Raw genomic sequence first — 23,182 nt, forward strand, 5'->3', positions numbered from 1 at the left:
ATGCACTATTAAAAGCTTTAGTTTATCTCTATACTACTATAATCAGTAGTGATTTATTGAAAGAGTTAAGAATGGCGAGCTAGAAGATGAGTACCTTCTTAGGATTTGGGAAGAGGTTAAGTTAAATTTATCTAAATATTTTAGTTTTAATAATGATGGATTTGTGGTATACCAAGACAAAATCTATATGCCTAATGATGCCAACTTGAGAAAGGAGATTCTGAGTGAAGTACATTATAGTAAGCATACTATCTACCTAGGAGCTACAAAAATGTACTAAGACGTGAAGTATTACTGGTGGTTGCTAGGAATGAAAAAGAGAGGTGACGGAGTTTGTAGTATGGTATTTGATTTGTTAAAAAGTGAAGATCGAGCATCAGAAGCTGGCGACAATCTTACAGCCATTAGAGAAACCTAAGTAGAAATGGGATAGCATTTTCATGGATTTCATCTCTGGATTACCAAGAACTCAGTCAGCGCATAATGCTATCTGCGTGAATGTTGACCAGTTGACAAAGTCAATTTACTTCTTAGGATCAGTGATTCATTAGAGAAGTTAGTAAAGATATATATCCAAGAGATTGTGTGGTTGCATGGAGTACTTATAGATATAGTTTTCGACTGAGATCTATGATTCATGTCTAGAATCTTAGGAGCATTGCAAAGAACTATGGGTACTACCTTGAAGTTTAATACTACTTATCATCCTTAGATCGATAGGAAAACTAAGTGACCTATTAAAACTTTAGAAGATATGCTTCGATCTTGTGTGTTAGAGCTGCATGGTAACTGGGACAGGCTTTTGCCAATAACTAAGTTTATGTATAATAATAGTTACAATTCCAACATTTAAATGGCACTATATGAAGCCCTGTATGGAAGGAAGTATAAATCACCATTATGTTAGACAGAGTTAAGTGAAAGATGCATTATAGGTTCTGATATTATAGATTAGACTACACAAAAGATTAAATTGATACAGCAGAAGCTATTGATAGCTCAAAGTAGGCAAAAGAGTTATGCTGATCGTCGAAGGAGACCGTTGGAATTTTTAGTTAGTAATCGTGCGTTTTTGAAAGTTATACCAATAACAAGAATTAAGAGATCGATTAGAGCTAAGAAAATGACTCCTAAATTCATAGGTCTATTTAAAGTTTTAGAGAGAATCAGGTTGATTTTCTATCAGATTGCCTTACCTCCATAATTGTCTGGAATTCATGGTGTATATCACGTGTCTCAACTCAAGAAGTACTAATTGGATCCTTCTCATGTGAATAAACCTGAAGAAGTAAAACTGTAAGAAAATATGACCTATAGAACAGAACCAGTATGAATATAGGATGTGAAGGATAAACAATTAAGAAATAAGACTATTTGACTGGTTAAAGTGTTCTGGAAGGGTATGATTCCTGGTGACACAATCTGGGAGATAGAAGCTAAGATGAGGCAGGAGTACCCTTATTTGTTCCCTTAGGTATTTTTTCCCTTAAGTATGTATCATTAGTAGTTGTTTCAATTTTAGAGATAAAATTCTTAAAAGAAAGGGAGAATTGTAACGTCCTAAATTTTCAATCTTGCATTAATGACTGATTATGGAATGAATTAGTAATTAACTTAAGATTACTATTCTAGGAAGTAGAATGTTATATTGAATCCTTGGAGTGTTATATGAATAGATATGAGTAGAAGAGTAAAATCTAAGCATAGTGAGGATTACTCTCACTGTGCCACACGCCACAGCAGAGGATGGATGCACCATAGTGCATTGCGCATAATTCTGGCTAATAAGTTTGTGTGCCAGCTTATGAAATAGAAGAAAAAAAGAGAAAAGAGGAGTTAGGCATGCAGAAGAGAAGGGACCTTTGCTAGGGTAAGTGATTTTAGGAGCAAGGATGATATTTTCAACTTGTTACTTATCGAGTAAGTCTCATACTGCCTTAACCTCCAATTCTACCCTATTTTCTCTTAGTTTTAACAAGTGAGAAATTGAATTCAAAAGTTTTAAGAAGATGATTTCTTACCTAATAGTAATAGAAAAGTTCTCCAAACTTACACTTGTACTTTGTAACTAGTTTGAGTCGAAATGATAAAACATAAATCTATAGGCACAATTTAATCTAATATAGAGAGGGAGTAGTGCGAGAAAATTTGATTGTGAGGAAGTTAATACATGTTGTGAGGGGAAATTAGCTATAATGCTTTTAAATGAAAATGATTAAGGTTAGTGATAGCAATTAAGTGCTTAATTGTGATAATTAGCACTTTTGTCAATAATAAAATTGACTCTGGGTACCCAATTGTGTAGATTATTGTGTGTGACATGTTGAAATTGTGGAAAGGAGTAAAGTAAGGATTTGAATACATAGGTAATCCTTTCTATTAGACACAAGTAACTGTGGCGCACAGTGCCAAATTTCACTTTATTTTTTAGTGATGTATATATTTTTCAAATCATTGATGCACATAGGTTTATTGCTTTTGCTATATGTATAAGGATTTATATTTGATTGATTTATAAAATGATTTATAAAAAATTATATTGAGATCCCAAGGCTTTTAATTCAAAGTAAGTGATTTTGATTTGATTAGTAAGATTGTAGTGGAGTGCATGGTAATGTCAGCAAGGGCATTACAGTATTAGTTGGTATCAGTTTCTTGAGCTTCACGATCTGGTTATGTTCTTTCCCTTTTGCTTAACTTTTATGTTACTTTCATCCTTAAGAGGGGAGAAAATGAGAAGAAGAGGTACGAGAGCTACATGTAGCACTCAAGTGTCTAGGCATTTAGTTAAGGATGAACCTGTGCCTGAGGTTCAACCAGATGTGCCTTAACAAACTGATAGAGGAGATGGCTTGTTAGAAAACTTGAGAGATATGATAATCAAAATCTGACAAATAGTTAGAGACCATGATGTGTTATTGAAGAGTATAGATCAAGTAGAGGAAAGAGAAGCTCAAGAGAGGCTAATATTGGAAGAAGTTCATAGTAGACTTGGGTAGCCCTAAGCTTCGAGTAGTAGATAGACTGTAGGAGTTGCTATAGATCCATCTATCGATCGAGCCTGAAAAACATATTTGAGGTTCAGTCCACTTACCTTTGATGGTAGTTTGAGAGAAGGAGAAGTCAAGCAATGCCTCGAAATGATATTCAAGGTGATGACTTGCACTTTAGAGTAGAGAGTGATCTTAGTCACAGTCCAGTTAGTTAGACCAGCTAAGAGATGGTAGGATTTAGTGAGGCCGATTGGTCGTGTGCTGTATTCTTAGGAAGAATTTAAGAAGGTGTTTTTTGACTATTACTTCCCAACATCTTTTCGTATTGAGAAAGAGGAAGAATTCTATACGTTCAGGCAGGGGGACATAGATGAAGAGGAATTTATAAAGAAGTTTAATGACTTATCAGCCTATTCTACGTATCTACAATACCATAATGACATCAAGTAGAAGGTAGAACGATTTCTAGAAAAGATGCGTCTAGAGTACAAGTAACAAATTGCTTTGTTTAACATCACTACTTATGAGCACATATGCCATAAATTGAGGATAGCTGTGAAGAGAGGTAGAGAAGTAGAGGCTAAGAAGAAGAGGGACAGTATGGGAAGATTTACACCTTCTCTGGGTTTGTCGGGCGGTGTATTAAAGAAGCCTATGTATAACTCGAGTAGTTCTAGAGCTTCTGGGAAGAGTTGTTTTGATAAAGGCTTTCATACCCGATCAGTTCAAAGTGGATCTATGCAAAGGAGTATTAGGGTCAGAATTAGGCCTTAACAACCTTTAAGGCAAGCCTCAAACACACCAACTCCTACCCTTAGCATGAGAAGGTCATCCCAGTACAGTATCTGTGGTAGATTCCATACAGGAAGATGTTGGTCCTATTTCAAGTATGGGAAGTTATGCCATATTTCCAAGTATTGCTCTGAAGGTAGAGTTGAGATGGTAGAGTAGCGAGCTATGGTTTTAGGACAAGTATTTGCTATAACGTGAGAAGAGGACAAAGTGTCTCTGAACCTAATCAAAGGTATTATCTTTGTCCATAGTAATAGAATAGAAGTATTGTTTGATTCTGGAGCTACCTATTCCTTCATTTTGAAAGAATGTGTAAATAAGTTGAAGCTAGGGTTAAAAGAGTTACCTGTATTGATTAAAGTAATAATACCTTTTGGGTCCTCAAGCATTACTAGCAAAGTATATCAAAAAATTGAGATTGTATTTGAGGATCGAGTATCTGTGATCGATCTTATTTATATTCTCATGAAAGGGATTGATGTGATAGTTGGCATGGATTGACTAGTAGCAAATAATGCTACGTTAGACTATGCCAGAAAGCTAGTCTTTTTACCAGTGTCATTGGCAGGAACTAGTTTTATTAAGAAACTTTGGGTTTTTATTAGTTGTGCAAGCTGAGAAGCTGATTAAGAAAGGGTGTGATGCTTACATAGTGATTTGTACAGCAAGTAGTGTATATGATGGGGGTATTGAGAAGATTGGAGTGGTAAAGGAATTTCTTGAGGTATTTTCTGAAGAGATGTCTAGATTACCTCTAGAAAGAGAAGTTAAATTCTCAATAGATTTGGTTCCTAATACTGAGCCAATTTCTAAAGCCCCTTATCAAATGTCACCCTTAAAGTTGAATGAGTTAAAGAAGTAGATTGAAGATTTTCTTGATAAAAGTTTTATCAAGCCAATTATATCACCCTGGGGTTCACTGGTATTATTTATGAGAAAGAAGGATGGTAGTTTGTGGCTGTGCATTGATTACCGACAATTGAATAAGGTGACAGTGAAGAATAAGTACCCTTTTGCCCAAGATTGATGATATGTTAGATTAGTTAGCTAAAGTCTCAGTCTTTTTCAAGATTGATTTGAGGTTAAGGTATCATCAGTTGAAGGTTTCTGAGAAAGATGTACCTAAGACAGCCTTTCGTACACGTTATGGGCACTATGAGTTCCTTGTCATGCCATTTGGTCTGACCAATACACCTATAATTTTCATAGATTACATGAACTGTATCTTTAGACCATAGTTAGACTAATTTGTTATGGTTTTTATCGATGACATTTTAGTTTATTTGGAAGATGAGGAACAGCATGCTAAATATCTTCAGATTGTCCTCCAGATTCTTAAGGAGAATAAGCTCTATGCCAAGCTCAGTAAGTATGAGTTTTAGTCAAGGGAAGTTAGATTTTTAGGCCATATAGTATCAGTAGATGTGATTTCTATTGATCCTCATAAAGTTGATGCTATGTTGAAATGGGAACGGCCTTGTTCAGTTACGGAGATTTAAAGTTTTTTGGGATTAGCTGGATATTACCAAAGGTTTATCTAAGGTTTCTCTCAGATTACTTCCCTGTTGATGAAATTGATCTAGAAAGATCAATCTTTTATTTAGGATGGCAATTGTGAGATTGCATTTTAGAAGCTGAAGGAAAAGTTGACTACTGCACCTGTGTTGATAATCTCAAATTTGAGACTACCCTGTGTAGTAGATATAGATGCTTCCCTAAAAGGTTTGGGTTGTGTATTGATGTAAGATGGGAAAGTAGTGGCATATGTATTAGGACAACTTAGGCCACATGAAGAGAACTACTCGGCTCATGACTTAAAACTGGCAACAGTGGTTTTTGCACTGAAGATTTGGCATCATTACTTGTTTAGGTCAGTGTTTAGCATGTTCAGTGACCACAAGGGTTTAAAGTATCTAATGGATCATAAGGAATTAAATATGAAGCAGAGAAGATGGATGAATTTTCTTAGAGATTATAACTTTGAGTTGAAATACCATCTAGGAAAAGCTAATGTGGTAGCTGATGCATTAAGCAGGAAGACGCTACACCTAGGTAGTTTGATGGTTCAAGAACATAATCTGATGGAGTCTTTCATTGATTCTCAACACGATACACCATTGAAAGCTTTAATTAATGCTTACACTACTATGGTCAATAGTGATTTCTGGAAAGAGTTGAGAATGGCATAGTTAGAAGATGAGTATCTTCTTAAGATTTAAGAAGAGGTTGAGTCAAATCTGATTAAGGATTTCAACTTTAATGATGATGGATTTGTGATTTATAAGGATAGAATTTGTGTGCTTGGTGATGAAGATTTGAGAAGGGTGATTCTGAATGAAGCACAATATTGTAGCAAGCACACTATTCACCCAGGAGCTATGAAGATGTATCAAGACATTAAGCATCATTGGTGGTGGCCAAGAATGAAAAGAAAAGTAACTGAGTTTGTATCACCGTGCTTGACTTACCAGAAAGTGAAGATAGAGCATTAAAGACTGGCTGGGACATTATAGCCAATATAAATAGCTAAGTAGAAATGGGACAGCATTTCCATAGGTTTTATCTCTGAATTACCAAGAACTCAATCGAAGCACGATGCTATCTATGTGATCATTGACTGATTGACAAAGTCAGTTCACTTTTTAGCCATTAGGATCCGTGATTGACAAAGTCAGTTCACTCACGCATAGAACAAATAGGAATGCATAATTTATTTTTCTTAAAAAGAAATCCATCAAATTTAAAGAAATCACCAGATCCATGATTTTCACAAGATTTCCAAATATTTTCAAAATCAGGATCAGTTTTATAAAGATCTTTTAGAATCTCAAAACCAAGTAATTGAGCATGCAAATAGGAAAGTAATGTATACCTTCGAGATAAGGCATCAGCAACGATATTTTCTTTACCTTGCTTATGCTTAATCACATAAGGAAAAGTTTCAATAAATTCTATCCAGCGAGCATGTCTCTTGTTTAACTTACCTTGAGACTTGAGAAACTTTAAACTTTCATGATCAGAATGAATGATGAATTCCTTGGGCCACAAATAATGTTGCCATGTTTCTAAGGCCCTCTTTAGAGCATAAAGCTCTTTGTCATAGGTGGAATAATTCAAAGCTGCGCCGTGAAGCTTTTCACTGAAGTAAGCTATGGGCTTAGAATTCTGCATTAAAACAGCACCTATACCAATACCAGAAGCATCACATTGAATTTCAAATGCTTTAGAGAAATTAGGCAAAACAAGTAAAGGGGCATTAGTCAATTTATCCTTTAGGGTTTGGAAGGCCCTTTCTTGTGTTTTATCCCATTTAAAGGTCGCATTCTTCTTAACAAGTTCATTAAGAGGGGCAGCAATGCTAGAGAAATCCCTAACAAATCTCCTATAGAAGCTTGCTAAGCCATGGAAGCTTCTCACTTCACTTGCATTCTTAGGGGTTGGCCATTCACGAATAGCCTTAACTTTCTCCTCATCTACACGAATTCCCTGTGATCCAACAACAAATCCCAAAAAGATAACAGAGTCCATGCAAAAGAAACACTTTTGAAAATTAGCATATAATTTATATTCCCTCAAGATGTCAAACATATTTTTAAGATGATTCATATGATCAGTCAAAGATTTACTATAAATCAAAATATCATCAAAGTAAACCACAACAAACTTGCCTATAAACTTTCTAAAAACATGATTCATTAATGCCATAAAAGTGCTAGGAGCATTAGTCAAACCAAAAGGCATAACTAACCATTCGTATAATCCAAATTTAGTTTTAAAGGCAGTTTTCCATTCATCACCCTCTTTCATACGAATTTGATGATAACCACTTCTAAGATCAATTTTAGAAAAGATAGAAGCACCATGTAATTCATCAAGCATATCATCAAGTCTAGGGATAGGGTAACGATACTTTACAGTGATTTTGTTGATTGCTCTACAATCAACACACATCCTCCAAGATCCGTCTTTTTTTGGCACCAAGATAACAGGGACAGCACAAGGGCTAAGGCTCTCACGCACAAAGCCTTTCATCATCAATTCCTCTACTTGGCGCTGGATCTCCTTAGTCTCTTCAGGGTTAGCCCTATAAGCAGGCTTGTTTGGAATAGCAGCTCCAGGCAGGAAATCTATCCTATGCTCAATTCCTCTTAAGGGAGGAAGTCCATCAGGAATTTCATCAGGGAATAGATCTCTATAATCCTGCAACAAAGAGACAGCACTAGAAGGCAAAGTGGGGTCAAAAGTATTAGTAGAAAAATAAATATTCTTGGGAATTACAATAAGAGCTTGCTCACTCATTAAAGCCTCTTGAATCTTACTTTTCCCATACAATAATATTTTTTTTTCACTATTTTCCTTCACTCCCACCATTCTATTTTTTTCTTTTCTCACCTTCTCACCACTCTTTTTCCTCTCTTTTGATTGATTTTCAAGTAAAGTAATACTCTCTTTCTTTTCTCTCTCACTCATGCCACAATCAAGGAGATCTCTCCTTTGCTTGTAATCTTGAGTAATCTTTAGTTGATCTTCATAGGCTTGGATGGGCCTAAGAGGATTTAATACAATAGTCTTGCCTTTAAAAGGCACCTTGTAATAATTTCTAAAACCATCATGAGTAGCCTTACTATCAAACTGCCAAGGCCTACCTAATAACAAGTGTCCAGCAAGCATAGGGGCTACATCACATAATACATCACAAGTATAAACTCCAACAGAGAAAGTAATCAACACTTGCTTAGAAACCCTAATTTCAGCAGAATCATTCAACCATTGCAATTTGTAGGGCTTGGGGTGTGGGATTAAAGGTAAAGATAATTTATCTACAAGTAAAGTGCTAGCGACGTTAGTGCAACTACCACCATCAATTACCATGCTACACACTTTCTCTTTGATGAAGCATCTAGTGTGAAAAATATGCTCGCGTTGCTCATGTTCATCATCCTCCTTTGGTTGAATATTAAGAGCTCTTCTTGCCACCAAGATAGAGTCAACTACACCATTGCATTCAAGCTCATCATTTGATTCATGGGAGGTAGAATCATCATCAACATTATCAGCATCATCCTTATCACTTTCATGCACACTATCATAGCCACCATCATCTCTCAAGATCATAACCCTTTTATTGCTACAATCTCTTGCCATGTGGCCCACACCATGACATTTGAAACACTTAATAGGAGAAGTGTTAGATGAATAAGAAGAATATTTAGGGTTAGAAGTTTTACCCTCATACTTGGTCTTTATTTCTTCCTTGGCTTGGGATGTATCTTTGGCTTTGGAATCCTTCCATTTGGAAGTTGTCTTGGAGTCTTTCCAAGAGGACTTGGAACGTTTGTTCTTATTTCTCTGCTCTAACTTTATAGCCTTATGTATGAGCTCTTCCTTGTCCACAAAAGTATACAAGTCAAGCTTATCTCTCAACTCTGGCCTCAAGCCATCCATAATTCTTGACATTGCTTCACGTTCATTTTCTTGAATGTTTGCACGAAACTTTAAGATATTCAACTCGTGCACATACTCCTCCACTGTCATAGATCCTTGAGAAAACATTCTCAATTTTCTATTCAGCTCTGTATAGTAGTAGCTGGGAATATAAGCCTTTCTCAAGTACCTTTTAAGCTTCTCCCACGTTTTAATGGGCTTTTTCCCAAGTTGGCTTCTTTTGTAATGTAAATCTTGCCACCAATAAACAGCATAGTCAGTGAAATTTAAAGAAGCAGTTTTTACCTTCCTTGACTCAGACAAATCAAGAGTCATGAAGATTTGATCCATCTTCATCTCCCAATCAAGGTATTTTTCTGGATTGTTGCTTCCCTTGAATGAAGGATACTTTACTTTTTGGTCCGGTAAGTCAACACCACGCTTTAAGGATTTCTTTCCCTTAGGAGAAGGGGGTTCTTCATACTCCTCATCATCGCTGGGGATCTTATGCTTCTTTCCTTTAGAAGAGGAAGTCTCCGGCTCATCTTTATCCTCTTTATGGAATCTATGATCAAGTTCCAAGCGAAACTGCTGCAACTATGTTTTGATAAGTTCTAAAACAGAGTTCATATCAATACTAGGGGATTCATCCTTATTACTCATGTTCACAGAAGCACTAGAAACCATATAAGATAAAAATAGGTCCTCACACACACAAACTTACGTGTTTACTCTTAAGATAAAGTCACTCGTGTTTCACACAAAAAAAAGTAATGGCTTTTTTTTTTAATGATGAAAAACACACTTGCCTTTTACCACTCACTAAGCTTGTGGATAGAATCCAATGGTGAAACCCACAAATCAAGAAACTAAGGACAATCAAGTGAATATCTTCTAAATTAAGGAAACTAGAAAACAAGCACAAGGTGAAAAGAGGATTTTTTTTTTTTGCAATTTTGAAACAAATAGGAAAGCAAAATTTTCAAATAAAATTAAGCTTATTAAAGGAAAAACCACACGTGACAACAAAAAAATAAGAAAAAAAGAAGTAAAAGTCAAAGAGTCAAATACTCAAAGACAAAAATAAAAAAAAATAAATAAAACAAGAGAGTAGCACAAATAGCAAATAAGAGAGTAGAGAATTTGAAAAGTGCTACCAAAAATAAAAAATAAGAAAGTGATCAACGTAAAAGACTTTCTTATCACCCAAGTTGACTTTTCTCTTTAAGCAACCTCTTGGTGACTTGAAGTTCAAGAATAGCCTTTTTCTACAGTCATAACTCACAGCAATATATCTTTTTTTGTAATTTTTTTTTTGAATTTTCGGATTTTTTTTCTCTTTTTTTTTCTCAACACACTAACACTTTTTTTTTGCCTTTTTTTTGCACGAATTTCTAGGTATTTTTTTTTCTTTTTTTTAAGAAGGCTAATAAAATGAAAACTCACATAAGATAAAAAGTCACAAAGATGAAGAAGAGAAAAACCAAAAGATAGAAGTAGATGGGGTAGATAAGAGATGATCACAAAAAGAAATAACTCAAGATGAAAAAGAAGAAGGAAGGACAAGAATTTAAACCAAAACTAGCAACCAAAGCTCTGATGCCAATCTGATAGGGACGCGGAAGCAGAATCGTGCTAGTTTAGGGACAGAACCCTGAAACAACAAAAACACAAGAACAAAAAGAAAGGGACGAAATTTATGACGGAAATAAAGAAAGGTATGAAGTAAACAATAGGATAATGATCAAGGAGAAGATCCTCTAGAGCACCTGCCTCTAGGAACCTCAACCTTCGAAGACACCACAAGAGTTGATCACGCTCTTGATCACGTCGGTTTCTCACATGGGATACCACCACAAAGCACTAAGGCTCATAAGAGTTATAAACTCTAAAATGAATATTTTCATTCAACTTCTGTGTTGTTTACAATAGGGAGCATGCCTAATTTATATAGGCTCATAGAAAAAATATTTCCTAAAATTAAAACCCTAATTTCCTAATACTAAAAGGAGAAATAATGATAAAATATTCAGCCACATAATTTAGGAGATGTGATCCTAAAATTATGGGATTACAAAATTTAAAAATTAATATTATAATTAATTCTAACCTTTGACTAGACTCAAAATAGAAAATCAAATCAAAGGACCATTAAAATAGGAAATAATTTAGGAGACAATCAAGGGATGATAAAGGATTTGAAATCATGCCACCCTTGACTTCTTTACTAGGGTTTCATGCCTCCTTGCATGCAAGAGGCTCAACTTGTAGTCTTCCTTGCATTGGGCTAAGGTCTGCATCTCTTGGGCTTGACTCTTTATGAGTTTGGATCTTAAATACATTATACACGTATAGATGCTCTCCTTTGAACTTGAGGGGAGTGCCCCAATGCTCTCCAAGCTCTTGAACTTCTTGCACAAGACTGAACAAGGCTTGCTTCATGGCTTTGGTCCGGGCTCTTGTCATTGGACCTCCAATATGTTGCAATGGGTCTTTAGGTACGTTGGATTGGAAGTATTGGGCTCCTTCTATGTCACCATGCTCATGATTACCATCCTCAGGCTTCGTTGCCATTAATGCTATGTCACCCGTGCCATGGGGTCCATCAATAGGTAAACTCTCTATTTCAATCCTCTTTCTTCCCTCTTGGTTTTCTTGAGTTTTTAGAAGAGATAAATTCTTGATTTTGGTCCTAAAGGCTTTGTTCTTGCATGTTTTGATTTCCTTGGGTCCTATGGAGGTTGTTTTAAGTTTCTATATGGTACTCTAATATTTTGAGTAGGCAATTGGATGAAAAGAGGTGTTTTGGGCACAAATTCAAACCCTAAGAGTTTGGATTTCACTCCTTAATGGTTTAAGCCTATTGATTTAGTTATTATTATGCTATTTGAATCTAATAAGATTTAAATTAAGCTTTAGTTTTCATTATAAGGGCTAATGGTAAAAGTTAGTGACACTAAATGAAGGTTTTTAATTGATTAAAATTGAATTGAAAATTAGCCTAGTGGTGGCTAATAAATGGTTTTAGTGGTTAAGTGGCATTTTGTGAATAGTTGGTTTAATATATGGACAATTAGGATAGATTATAGCTCATTGACCAAAGTTGTGTAGTATGAGTTATAGTCTTCATTAATGCTATTTTATATGAAAAGTGATATGGATCACTTATATGTTATAAGGAATCATTGGTGGAACTTAATTGAAGGATAAAGAACAAACCAAGTTTCATTTTGTACAAGGGGAAATCCTTTTAATATAAAATGGTTGAGGTAACAAGGGAATTTATATTTCTTATTACTTTATTTAACTATTTTTTAATAAATATTACTAGTTATCATACATTACATATTTTTAATGATTAAATGCAATTAATTGTGTTTTATAAAGACTTATGGGGTATTACTTGGATAATAGTGCATATATATTTTCTATTCATTTAACAATAATGTTTTTATAGCAATAAGGTTGTTTACATGCATTGTAATTATAGAGAATAGAAGTTGCACTTAATGAAGTGTAATTGGATTAGGTATCTTAAAGAGGCTAAGGAATCACTTAAGGGAGGAGTGATATTTGTTATACTACCTTAGAGTGTTGAAGTGGTCAATACTTGAAAAAGGTAGACAAGAGTGAAAGGCATACAAGAGTAAAAGACATGATCTAGATGGGAGTTCACCAATAGGAAGATGTGAACTTGTGATATTTTATGGCACAATGCAGCATTCAACATTACCTTTCGTATTACGGGCTCAGTGTACTAAAGTAGTTAGTGGATTGAGTGTTCGACACTTTTCAGTGGAAGAGAAAATTTGACATATAAAGTGTGAGGTTGAGTGCCTAAACTAAGGTAGTTCTCAGACAGAGAATAAGTCAGGTTAGCTTTGGGAAAGGGTTAGCTCTGATAACTCAGGATTCATATCGAAGGAGCATAGGCAGTTAAGTGAATTCGATTATGCCTTAGATTGTGTTTTGTGCCTGTGGTGATATAAGTAGGTATAAGGTTTAACTATGAGCTAAAGAGTACTAGGGGGCATTCTGTCGGTCAGGAAAGGCCATACTAGCCTATGTCATGCATTCATACATTTAAAATGATTAAATTATATGTTATATTTAATCTATTATTCATTTATTTGACTATGACTTACTTTGTAATAATAAATGTAGATTTCTTTATTACTAAGACTGTAGTTGTCTCACCCCCTTTCTTTTCAATATTTCCAGGTCCAAGCGAAGGATCTAGTGGTGGATGGGAAAAGGAGCAGAGCTAGGGGTTGTTTATGAATTGTAAAGAACTACAACCCTTTCTTTTGAGCAAATCTATTGTAATGTATTTAGGATTAGGGTACTAGTAAAATGTGATTGTATATATATGTGTGAATATGTGTGGATTGTGTGGCTTTGTATGAATTTTTGTCTGCTTATAGACTTAAAACTAGGAAACTTGGTTATGGTGTATGGTTTCGATGAATTTATTTGGTAGACCAAATTCCCACTACAAGAAAATGTTTATTTTAGTATATATGTGATTATACATGCAAATGTAATGTGGTTGCATGGCAAATAGTAGGCTATGGGCAAACATATACCTTAGATAGAGAGAGTGGGTGTATGAGCCCCACGGGGATCTTTAAGCCAAGTGAAAATATTTTACATGTATACTCATATGTGTATATGGTATTTGGAATGGTTTTGGGCCATTCTTATGTGATTTGTAAATTTTAAGAGCTTAAGGTCTATTTTGAAAAATGGCACTTGGGTAGTTAAATTTTAATATAAAGGGTTTTTCCATTTGTAGGTTTGTGACCATTAGGATGAGATTTGAATAATTTTGAAAATGGTTTTTACCAAAAGATGTACTTTTGCATATAGGTTTCCAAATTTCAATTTGATGTTGGATTTTCTTGAAATTTGGGTCACAAGTAAAACTTTTATAATCTTCATGTGGGCTTTGGAATTACCTTGATCGGATGATATGTGTATAAGTTGGTTCGGAGATATTGTTATGATAGCAACCATTTTTAAGGTTGGGATGCACACAAATTTTTATCCAACTATTAGATCTTTTTGAAATTTAGTACACTTGTACTACTCTTTGAATGTAATGTGTGGGATCTAGAATCTCTCTGATCGAAGGTTAGATGATAAAATTGTGCACCTCAAAATTTGGTCCTGAAATGCTGTCATGATTGCAACTTTATCCAATCTTTTAGAATGTTTAAATTCTAATCCGACTGTTAGATTTTTTTTTAAATTTAGTATACTACTAGTAATCGTTAAAAATTATGTGTAAGGTTTAAAATTATTTCACCCAGAGCTCGAACGATGGAATAACACCTCCAGAAGGTTAGCCTGAGAGGGTTATCATGGCAATAATTTAATGCCATCATGACAACATCTTTTTACCCCACTTACTCCTAATTTGCTTTCATGCGCTATAGCTAGAACCTATAATTTTTTTTCTAAAGGTTTTAAATGTTTATTTTGCAATAGTTTATTTATTTAGTGATTTAAAGTATTTTTTCTAAGTTGGTTTTAGGATTAACTCCTTAACCACACTTAGTTTATTTGAATTGTGTGATTTTTGAATAACACTCAGGGCAAGTGTTATAGATAGGGTCTGAGAGTTCATTAAGTTTGTAAGAGAGCATCTCAAAAATCCAGAAAGAATTATTTGTCCTTGTTTGAAGTGCAATTCTGTAAGGCATGCTTCTGCATAAAATCTTAAAGACCACTTGGTGGAATTTGGAATCGATCCAAGTTATAATTGTTAGATACTAAATGGGGAGACATTTGATGAAATTAATTGTAGCCAGTAGCACAGTGAAAGTTGCCACTCCCCTAATTCTAACACAAGTGCATATGCAGATGACAATCTTGAAGAGTTAAAAGGCCAATAATCCCCTAATTCAATGATTTTTAAAAATGTTGAGAGGTTAAAAAGTGATGTAGGGACACCTCTGTGTGAGGGTTGTGAATACATAATATTGTATGTAATATTTAGATACTATAACTTGAAAGCAAGATATGGGTAGAGTGATGTAAGCTTAATGAAAAATATCTTTATCCTAAAAGAAATACCATCAAAACCTAATAAGTTTATGTAAAGTCCCATCATAATCCAGGCTTTACCATTCCTCATCACACAATTAATAAATCAAAATCAGAGTAATAGCCCTTTATTTATTTTTAAATCATGAGATCCTAACTTTTTAAAATATATGTTTAAATAAGAGGGCTAACAGAAGCATAAACACAAACAAATGACTCAAAAGTCACAACTTCTCAACCCTAAAAATGGGTTATACATCATGGCGTGCAATATGTGCATTGTGGCATGTGGCACAAAGCCACATGCCTAATTTCTTTGTGTCATGCACCACGGCATACTTGTTTGAAATTTTTCCTGACATTTATTAGCAAAAATGATGAACTTCTGACTGCACTGTTTTCACACTCGACATTTGATTGGAATGATTCAAGTAACCACATGAAACTTACCACGTATACTAGCTAATAGAACAAGTTTGGACTCGATCTAATAGTCCATTCTAAAATTAGACACTTGAGTTTAAAAAGTCACTTGTTCTTTCAAAAACTTACACTTTAAGTAATCAATTCTCATTCTTTGTCCTATTAGACCATGTCGGGCCTTGAACTAAGTCCAAAAGGACCACATACACCTGATTAACATCAGATATCACATATATCACATCAATAGCCCATTTTGGCCTCTTAAAGCCACATTACACAATTGTGGTCTTATATGAGAAATATGTAACATCCTGAATTTTTAATCCCACATTAATGACTGATTAGGAATGGATTAGTGATTTAATATGGGATTAGAGTTCTAAGTAGTGAAGTGTTATTTTGACCCATTAAGATGTTATATGAATAGATACAAGTGGAAGAGTGGAATCTCGAAGTAGACATGTGAGCATAATAAGGATTTTCCTTACTGTGCTACATGCTGTAATGGGGGATGGATGCACTGTGATGCATGGTGCAAAAATTAGATTAATAAGAACATGCCAACTCATGAAAAAAAAAAGGAGAGCATGAGAAAACAGGTCTGGCATGGAGAAGAGTGGGAGATCTGCTAGGGCAAGCATAAACAAGAGTAAAGATGATGTTTTCAACCTGTTACTTATCAAGTAAGTCACGTACTACCTTAACCTCCAATTCTACCTTATTTTCTCGTAGTTTTAACTAGTGAGAAATTAAATTCAAGAGTTTTAAGGAGTTGATTTCTTACCCTATAGTAATAGAAAGTTTCTTCAGAACCAAAATAGTACTTTGTAACAGGTTTAAGCCAAAATGATAAAGCTTTGAAGCTGTAGCCAAGAATTGCCCTAATCTAGATAGAGAGTAGTGAGAGAAATTGGCTAGAAATGTTAAAACTTATAATGAGAGGTAATCAGTGGTAATGCATGTAATCGAGTGTGAAATGTGGATGTGATAGCAATTAGGTGATTAAATGTGATAATTGGCACTTTTGTCAATAGTGAAAATTGACTTTGGGTTGCCAATTTTATATATATTTGAGTGCATGATGCATAAATTATGAGGAAGGAGCTTGAATAGGGTTGTTTGGAACATAGGTAACCCTTTCTAGTAAATAGAAGGGTTGAGATAACCATATAGTTTATTATGTTTATTAATTATTATAATTGTGTAAAAGTAAATATCAAATGAGAAAAATTATTGTTTTAAGAGTTTTGTGCATGATTTGTTATTGAAATGGTTTTAGCATATATAATAGTTTAGGAAATGAGATTTGAAAGGTTATTTGATTTGAAATGATATATATATATATACATATGATGTGAAAGTATATGTGTGAAAGTGTGGATAAGTAGTAGTAATTGTGAAAGAGCATGATCATAGGGGGTGAGAGTTCATCCAAGATATGTAGGGACGTGTGTATGGAGATATGTGAGTGAAAAATTCATATAGTTGGGTTGACACCATAAGATATCCGGTGCAATGTTATACGAGCTGTTACTATGGGTAATTTGGTATATCATATTATAAGATTGTTACCATAGGACATTCAGGTAGTCTGGCAATTCCCTAGTACCTGATAGTGTGCGATTAGGAGTCAACAACGCCTCTCTCACAAGTGTGTGAAAAAGGAAACTATAGTTCGTAGGTTGGTTAGATTACCTTTGGTCAGGTGTTTTTACCACCGAAAGTGTCCTCAGGTCGACAAGCGGTTGATCTAGAAGAGCCTATAGTTTCATGTTGGAGAGCATTGGAGGTTTAGTGGCTAGAAAATCATGCTAGTATGTATTTGTGTGGGAAATACTCTTAGAAAGATGATATTTCTTCATACTTTAATATATATGTGATATGACTTTATTTTTGTTACTTGAGTATGGTTATATTGTGGTAATAGGCATTAAATGAGCTATATTAGTTATTGATATTTTTATCTCACCCTTGGTTATTTACATTTTTGAGGCTCTGGTACTAGTGGATCAAAAGGAAAGGATATATAGGTTAAGTTAGCATCTCTCACTTAAGTCTTTGTAAGAGTTGGTGTAATAAATTTGTGGTTAGTAGTAGTAAATATGTATAAGTTGCCATAGGATTCAAATATGTGTGTAAAGTTGTATTTATGGTGTGTTTGATGATTTGAAGTTTCCTAGCCCTTGTGTATGTGTGAAAGATGACATGAATGGATGGGCTAGTAGATAAATGCATATGAGTGTGAATATGAGATGTAGTGATTTAGCCTTATATGTGTCATGTGCCTACTGCAGCACATGACACAGGTGAAAATAGAGTAGATCATTCTGTACCATATACCACAGCACAACCCTTTTTCTTGGTTGAGAGTTTATGGTATTTTAAGTCTTTTAAAAGTGTTTACACTTTCGTTAGCCCTCTTATTTGAATATATGTTTTAAGAAGTTAGGATCCCGTGATTTGAAAATAAATAAAGGGGTTATTACTCTGATATTACTATGTTGGTTATTATTGATTATCTAAAGTTGGTAAAGAGATATTGGTCATACTTCTTTCACTAATAGTGAGCTTGGACCAATTAAGGAGGTCAGTATATAGCCTATAGGTTCAATTAGGAAATTTGAAGGTTTAGTAGATACTAGTGCAATGTGTTCATCTATTGATATTTTCACATTGCATATCATTTATATATGCATTATTGTGAAATTGCCACTACTTTATCTCTTGTGTATGAGTTTATTAGTTAATTGATATTTGAGGTTATTTAAGTTACTAAGACATATGCCTCACTCCTTGACTTCATGTTTATAGGTGCTGAGAGTCAATAAAGGCCAAGAAAGAATCATGAAAAGAGTAGCTGTGTTTACAATTGTAAAGCTACTCTAGGGTTTATGAATGTATAGTTGTATATTAAATGTTTGAGTTCTCAACTAGGATGTACACACACACACACCACACACACACACACACATAATGTTTCGTGACTTGTATTATCTTTTGTGCATTTTTGCCAAGTGGGTAAATGTGTGTGAATATGTGGTTAGATTTAGATACTATTACAAACAATTATGTAAATGTATTATTTTGAGAAATCTTGTCTTATAACATGTGATTTTGTGATAGTGTGTATGTGTGTGAATCTTAACTAAGTGGTAAGACTTAGCCCTGTTCAAGTTGAGCACATATATAAACCCTGACTAAATGATGAGGCTTTGCCCCATATATGCAAGTCAGATGTATGTAAGTATAATAAGTAAAAAGGTGTATATGTGGTTGTATGTGTTTTCCTTATGTAAGTCCACAAATGTGAGAAGTGGCATTGAGAGGTCAAACTTTGTCTGTGATATGTGATATGTGATTATATGTGTTAATTAAGTGTATGTGGTACTTTTGGACTTAGTTTGTAAAGCCCCTTAATTAATCCAGACTTTACCATTCCAAACACACAATCACAACACAATAACAATGCAATATCAAAGTAATAGCCCGTAAATTATTTTCAAAATGTAGGATCCTCGACTTCATAAAAGTATATTCAAATAAGAGGGTTAATAGAAGTGCAAACATAACTTTTACTACTCAAGAAACACAATTATTTTCCAAAACAAGGACCGTGCATTACGGCATATGGTATAGAGCCATAGAATCTCTTCCCTCTATGCCATGCACTATAGTATGGTACACAATGTGCCACAATACATGTGACATCTCCTTTTACTAAACATAATTAACTAATCAAACTTATAGTAATCAAAGGATTGACCCATTTAATAGATTACCAAGTTTTAATTTTAAATCAAGGGATCCCAAGTTTTCATAATCAAAATGAGTTAAACTCTTCATAAACTCTTATATCAGAGTAAAAACACACTACTACAAAAAAGACTTTTTACAGTGGTTAAAAAATACTTTTTACATAGTTCACGTAGCATTGTTGTTCCAGGAGATGTAGAAAGTACAAGACTTTTTACATCGGTTGTACAACCAATATAGAAGGTGGACTTTCTACATCGGTTGTAGCCATAACTGATGTAGAAAGTCCATTTTCTACATCAGTTCTATCTACAACCGCTGTAGATAGCAATATTATTTTGAAAAAAAATAGGGTTGTTTTTCTATGTTGTAAACCTTACAATCCAGAAAAACACCTCTAAAATAAATAGAAATAAAATTCAATAGCCATAAAATAAGGAAGAGTTATTTAATTTATTCAAATATATAACAATTTATATTCAACTTTCATTTATTTAAATCATAACAAAAGAATTGAAATTATAATTAAACAATATAAACAAAATTTTTGTATGCTAAATTAAAAGAACTTAAAATTCCTTAGAAAATACAAGTGCACAAAAGCAATGGGAACAAGCTTTTGGCAGCAACTCCTTCTTTGCCCATATGAGCAAGTTGAACACACATACACACACCAAGTATTGATACTCTTTATTCTCAAAATCTGGTAAGGCCTTAGCTTTTTTGTCTTATAGGTTTCTACCCTTGTAGAAGAAAATGAAACTACTATTAACTACTGAAAACATTATAGGTACATACATACTACAAAAAAAATCATATTGTAGATTTAATTTTAGCTTACATTGGACAGTTATTTTAGAATAGAAGGCCAAAATCATATACAAAAAGTACTCAACACAATAAGGAGACATTGGAAAGAAAAAAGTGGTTAACTATAAATAAAAAATTTGAAGCAAACTACCAAGAACAACCAAGAATAGCCATTACTCAAGTAATTTGAATATGCAAACATAAAAGGTTATATTTATAAGTATTGAATATTTAGCTATTTCTAATATTCCAACCATATGATACCTTTCAAACAGGGCAAGACTAGCTCAAAAGTACTGAAGAATGCCTTGTTTTCTTGCATTTGAAACCACTTCCTCCTATAGTGGATATCTTGAACATGAAGAAGAAGAAAAATAATTAATATTAATAAATAGATAGATAAATAAAAATAAACTAAGTAAGTAGCACTTTATTGAAGTTAACTTAACATTTTATGAGCAGAAAAATATATGTAAAGCCAACTTAAGTTGCGAAGCATGAATCCTTTTGCTCACCTCATTAAGACATGAAATCATTTAATTAAAAAAATAAGGAAAAGAATATTTCTTAAACATGTAGTATTTATGCCATGAAACCAAAATAACATCATATATAGAAGGGATATTAAACAACAACAAAAGAAAGTATGAAAATCATTAATAAGAAAATCACCATAGAATCCAAAAACATGATTGTAGAAACAATACTATCACCATTTCCACCACAAGCAACCTATAAACCGTACAAGTTAGTATGCAAATCTATCATAACATATTGAATAACCAAAAACAGGGTAAGGGAAAGAACTAAGACCTTAGCATTATCTATATAGTTGTTTGATTATATTTTTATTCTCATTTTATTTTGCTGAGGCTACTGCAGACATATATAAAATATAAATGAAAATAATTTAATCATGAACTTGGATGCACAAATCGAACAGGGTATTAACTTTTGCATATCCTTTAATTAGCAAATCCAACCAAAAGCAAATAAGCAATATCAACCAGGATCAAATTCATATTCAATGGTAATATATAAATAACTAAGAATAAGTAATATTCAAGCTAAGGGAACCCAAATTTGACAAGAATGACATGAATAAGATGCTACATAAGAGAGAGAAGGTGAGAGAAGGAGGAGAAGAATGGCGGAAGCACCCAAAACAGAGGCTGTAATGCGAACAAAATAAATCTCACATTTGGAAACTAATCAATGATCCAACTGTTGAAAATGATGCATTGGATGTTCCAAACTATTTGACAAAATTTTAGCTTGATCCAACGGTTAATAAACCTGTAAGAGCAGATTTACTAAAACTGTCTTGTGAATATGTGAAAATAACTTCGGAAGAAGGAGAAGGATTTGGAGAAAATGAATCTTGGGTTTTAGGTATCTTATTTAGGAAGAAGGGATGAGGAGGAGGAGGAGGACAGAAACACAATATGGAGGCAAGGAGAGTAGAAGACAAGGAGGAAAATGATGCAAACACATTTTGTGTGAGGATGATGATGAGAACTAAAACTTTAAATGACTTTTTACATAGGTTGCTAGGGTAACCGATGTAGATAATACTTTTTACATTAGTTACCACTAAAACCGATGTAAAAAGTGTTTATTTTTTTAATCTTTTTAAAAATTCAAAAAACTTTTTACATTGGGTGATAGAGCGCCAAATGTAGAAAGTCTACTTTTTACATCGAGTGGAAACACCCGATGTAGAAAGTACTTTCTACATCAGGTAGAAAAGCACCCGATGTAAAAAGTGTGTATTTTTTTAATTTTTTTAAAAATTCAAAGTACTTTCTACATCAGGTTCTCTATCACCTGATGTAAAAAGTATACTTTCTACATCAGGTGCTTTTCTACCCGATGTAAAAAATACTTTTTACATCGGTTGAAAAAGCACCTGATGTAAAAAGTCTAATAGTCATAGTTAATATTACAAAATTGCCACTGCCTGGATTTTTTACATCGTTTGCCTTCCAACCAATATAAAAAGTCCCCTGTAAAAGCTAAATTTTATACTAGTGACAAGTTATGAAAGCATGGGATACCTTAGATGAGTGAAAGAAATTGAAAACAATTAAAAAAAAACTTATTTGCTGTAGAACAGGGCAATGCGCAATGACTTGTGTACACCGTGCCACGGCATGTTTCTCTTTATGCCACACATTGTAGCTCAGGTACCAATGCACTGTCGCATGTTGCATGTTTTCTTAATAGCTGATTCTACTATTATTTGACAGTACAATCAAGGAACTTCCAATGTGCCCGAATTGTTCATTCGATGTTTGAATGACATAATCTAGGTGTTTATGGAAAGCTCTTCTTGTGAACTAGCTAATGACATGGGTTTCACTTCCAAAATAAGTCACAAAAGTTAGACACCCAAACATAATTTTCACTACTTCTATGGTTCACAGTTTGAAGTCTTTAGCAACCATAAGAGTTAAAGTACTTGTTCAACTAGAAGGAGTGTAATATGAGGTAGAAAAGGTGAATTGAGTTCATAAAGGACTACAATTATAAGTTAAAGTATCATCCTAAAAAGGCTAACGTTTTTTGCAAATGCCTTAAGTAGAATTTCTATCCACACAATGCAATTAATGATTCATAAGTAAAAATTGTTAGAGGATGCCTAGAATACCCTTATTGAGATATCAAGGTTGATTGCTGCCATGAAAGCTCTAACAGTGGAGAGTTAGATGTGAAAAAGGTAAAGTTAATGCAATTGGAAGATGAGTTTTATTGAGGATTAGGGAACAAGTTGAGGAAAGACAGGGGAAGGATTTTAAGGTTTGAAGTGACAAAATCTTACGGTATAATAAGAGAGTATGCTTGCCTAATAATGAATGGTTAAGGAGGCTTATATTGGATAAAGCTAACAAGAGTAGGTATACATTTGCCAGGAAGCAACTAAGATGTACCATGACTTT

The sequence above is a fragment of the Prosopis cineraria genome, unplaced genomic scaffold (assembly GCF_029017545.1).
Source record: "Prosopis cineraria cultivar Desert tree isolate PC_DT_omini unplaced genomic scaffold, ASM2901754v1 PC1, whole genome shotgun sequence".
NCBI classification, from domain to species: domain Eukaryota; kingdom Viridiplantae; phylum Streptophyta; class Magnoliopsida; order Fabales; family Fabaceae; genus Prosopis; species Prosopis cineraria.